The sequence below is a fragment of the Callithrix jacchus genome, chromosome 22, assembly GCF_049354715.1.
Source record: "Callithrix jacchus isolate 240 chromosome 22, calJac240_pri, whole genome shotgun sequence".
NCBI classification, from domain to species: domain Eukaryota; kingdom Metazoa; phylum Chordata; class Mammalia; order Primates; family Cebidae; genus Callithrix; species Callithrix jacchus.
This window is the reverse complement of record NC_133523.1, coordinates 35,684,798-35,689,243: the sequence shown is the minus strand read 5'-3', so window position 1 is coordinate 35,689,243 and position 4,446 is coordinate 35,684,798.

Sequence of the window (4,446 nt, the reverse complement as noted above, 5' to 3'; positions counted from 1 at the left end):
ACTACAGGTGTGAGCCAATGCACCTGGCCTTTTAACTTTTAAATGACCTGTCTTCAAGCTCATCAATTGTTTATTCTGCTTGATGGAATGCTGTTGAGATCCTCTATAGAATTTTTCAATTAGTCATTGCGTTCTTTAATTCCAGAATGTTTGTTTGCATCTTTTCTATGTTTTCCATCTCTTTTTTGGACTTGTAATTTTGTTCCTGTATAATTTTCCTGATTTTGTTTAGTGTTTATCTGTGTTCTTGTTATCTCACTGAGTTTTTTTTTTAAACAGTAATTTTGAATTCTTTGCCAGGCAATTTGTAATTGTTCATTTCTTTATAGTTGGTTACTGATGGTTATTTTGATTTGTGTTGGTAACATTTTTTTTTCTGTTTGTTTTGTTTTGCGATGCAGTCTTGCTCTGACACCAGGCTGGAGTGCAGTGGCACAATCTCGGCTCACTACCACCTCTGCCTCCCAGTTCAAGTGATTCTTCCACCTCAGCCTTACAAGTAACTGGGACTACAGGTGCACACCACCATGCCCGGCTAACTTTTGTATTTTTTAGTAGAGATGGGGTTTCACATGTTGGTCAGTATGGTCTCGATCTCTTGACTTGTGATCTGCCCACCTCAGCCTCCCAAAGTGCTGGGATTACAGGTGTGAGCCACCGCACCCAGCCGGTGTCATGTTTTCTTAGTTGTTCATGATCTTTGTGAACTTGCTTTGGTGTTGAACATTTGAAGAAGTAGGTATCCCTTCTAGTCTTTACAGACTCGCTTTGGTAGTGAAAGCCCTTCGTCAGAGATACTGGGTGAGCTGTATAGTGAAGTTTGTAGGTGGGATTACTGCTGAAGTTATCAGACATGCTGATCTGGTGCCAGGGTCAAGTGATGGGCCTGAGGACTGTGTCCATGGGAACCAGCCTGAAGTCTGGGTCTACAGAGGTTCACTTGGTGCTGGGCTGGTTTGGACATAGGCCCATAGGATGCCTTGGTCCTGAGCTCATAGGGGTCTACCTGCTTCCAGGATCTGCTGTGGCAGGCCTGGACTCTGGGTCCACTGGAGCATAGGGTCACAAGAACCAGCCTGGAGCCTGGGTCTGGCCTAGGGCACAGTTGGGTCTGGAGTCCACAGGGGTCAGTCTGAAGCTTGAGGCTGTGGGTGCTGTCCTAGGCATATGGAGCCTGTGTTTTTAGGTATGGTTCTGAAGCTTTGGTCTCTAGGAGCTGGCCTGGCATTGGGGTCTCCTGGGTCAGGTCTGGATATTGAATGTGGTGGAGTAGGTTTGAACCCTGGGTTTGCTGGAGTGTAGGACCATCGGAGCCAGCTTAGAGACTAGAGCCACAGGGGCTGGGTAGGTTGACAGCCCATATCCATGGGGGTCATCCTGGACCTTGGGTCTATGGTTGCCAGCTTTGTACCTCGAGCTGAGGATGCCAACTTGGAGTCTGGGTCATTGGGGGCCAGCTGGTCATTGGGTTTCAGTGGAGGAGTCCTACTGCCAGGTCCACAGCAAAGTTTACTTTATTCTCCATCCTCCAACATGAAGGTTTTCTCTCATCACACTATAATTTCTGGGCTTGGGAGAGTGATGAACTGGGTAATGCAAAACTGTCCTTCTTAACCTCTTTATTGTATCTTTTCCTGTTTCTGTGCTACAGCAAGGTGCTATAATCTCTTACTTGGATTATTTAGTTCTTGTGAATGTTTGTTCATGAGTAAATAGATGTTTAAATTGATGTGAGGGCTCGGTGCTGGAAAGTCTCATTCTAACATTACTCTTGTTAAAGTTTTCTATTTCTTCTTTAATCAATGATAGTTTGTGTGAAGAATTGTTCCTTTGTTCCTTTCCATTTAGTTTATTTTGTTGGCATAGCCCTGTTTATAATATTCTTCTAAAATTTTCATTTCTGTAAGATTAGTAATGTCTCCATTTTCAATTCCGACTTTAGTAATTTGAGTCTTTTTTTTTTGCACTCCTATTTCAACATAGAAATTCAACTGAATTTCAGTTATCAGAATCTGCCAACATGAAGACAATAGGATTTAGCCTTACAAATTAAGAGAGAAACTGAATGACTTAAGTCATGAAATATCAGATGGCATACAGGATTTAATTTTGAAATTCTTCAATTTCTCTTAGAAATTTCTTCAGCTATGGGAATAGATTTTTGATGATGCTCCAAATTTTAACTGGATCAATTTGCAATTGGTGTCAGAATGGAGTGCAATTGAGAAGGCTTATGTTTCTGTAGCATCTAAATTTGGTTTAACATTCAAAGAAATCATAAACAGAGCCAATATGTTTGCCTTGTAAAGATAATTTTCAAAGAAATGTACCCTTCTTAGACAAGGTAGCAAAAAAAGAGATGTACCTTGAAGGTAAGATACATTAACTGCTAGAATATTAACTGCAATTTAATTTGTCCATGTTCAATATTCACAATACTCATGAGGATAGCTCCCATTTCATTGGATATAGTCTGCGATTTCTGGTTAACTTAGTATATACAGAGCATACATCTCAATTTTAAAAGTATGGTGTTCAGAGGAGAGTCATTTGAAGGTAGCTGTAATTTCAAGTTTATTAACCATAAAGTCCAGCATTGAAGATTATATAAAATTTTATCAAAATTTAAAAATAATAGACCACATTGAAAGAAAATACTTAAAAAGCATGGTGATATTGGTTAAGAAATTGATTAAAGTATCAGAATATACTTAAATATATTTATTCTGCTTGTTTATTCTTATGTTTAGTCAACATAAATAGCTTAAAATTTTTTTCCTTACTACAAAAATATTATTTTGCTTTAACTTATATATGTTATTGTTTTACCCTTTAGGTTATAACATTATAATTAATAAAGGAATTTTTAAACACTACATAATTTCAATTACTTTAGTATTCATACCTTTTCAAATTTGTACTACTTTGGACAATATACTATATACTCAGCTGTTATTGCTTTCTAATTTAATTCCATTTTTGTCAAAGAATATGCTTTGTATGACTTGAATCCTCATACATTTATTGAGACTTGTTTTATGGCCCAGAATATGGTCTATACTGGTATGTATCCCCTGTCCACAGAGATGAATTTTACTGTCATTGAGAAGAGTGTTCCACAAATGTAATGAGATCAAGTAAGTTGATATGTTGCTCAAATCTGCTATATTCTGTTGCTTTTCTGTGTTTGTTCTATTAATTACCAAGAGAGATATATTGAAATATCTGACTATAATTGTGGATCTGGCTCCTTTTTGATCCAACAGGTTTTTCTTCACATACTTAGAATCTTTGCTTTTAGGACCAAAATTTAGGTTTGTTCTTTCCCCTCAATGAACTGTCTGCTTTATCATTATTATGATAAACCCTACTTTATCCCTGGTAATAGTCTTTGTCCTGAAGTCTACTTTGTTTTTAGCAAAGTCACTCCAGCTTTCTTTTGACTAGTGTTAGAATGGTGTATATTTTTCCATCCTTTTACTCTTAACCTATTAGTGCTTTTCATTTAACATAGTACCTGTAGGCAGCACACATTTGGGTCTGACTTTTAAAAAAATCCAATTGGACAATCTTTTTAGTTAAGGTGTTTAGACCATTTACATTTAATGTGGTTATTGATATGGTTGAATTAATTATCTTGTTATTTGTTTTCTGTCATAATTTTGGAATGAAAAGATGTTTTGTTCTTTATTATTCCATGTTTCCTCCTTATGTAGCATAGGAAACTAGAAAAATGATTTTAAAAGTTCAATATTGCTAGACTACAACAGTGAAATCAGGCTCTTTCTAGGAAAAACAAGCCCTCTTTTGCATTTGTTTATGGTATTTTAACTAAGTGTTAATTGTTCATCCTTCAAGATAAGGCAAGTAATTCTTTGTGTACTTTTATCCGTTTCCACGTCGTCTTGAATCACATTTTTCTCTGCAGATAGCAGGAACATTGTCTCGAAGAATCCAGGACATCTGATTCTGAAATCTCCAATGTAAACCACACTTCCCCTCCTAGTATATAACCAATCAATTCTTCAAGCTTTTCAAATTTACCGAGGCCCCTTCAAATACCACAGAGAAGTGGAAGCTGGGGTCTGAGACAAAAAGGTTAAAGCAGCTACATCTTGTCATAATTTTACTTTAAGTTCTTTCTTTAAAAGTTCTGCTCATTTAAATTCTTCTCCAAGGAGAGAAAAAGTAAGTTACACTGACACTCCAAAAGGGAAATGCTCCTCTCAGATGGGGATCCTCGCCCACGGCAGCAACCTGTGCACCCCGGGGATAGAACTCCTACAAATCCACTAGGCTAGGCTTCCTTAAGGGTCAGCCCCGGTTGTATGCTGGGGTCAACCCGAACAGATCAGAGCTCAAGGCTTCTGAGGCTCTTTCTGCTCAGAACTGTATTTCCCAGCGGCCACCGCACCGATCCACTTCCGGTCTCCAGGGGTTGACGAC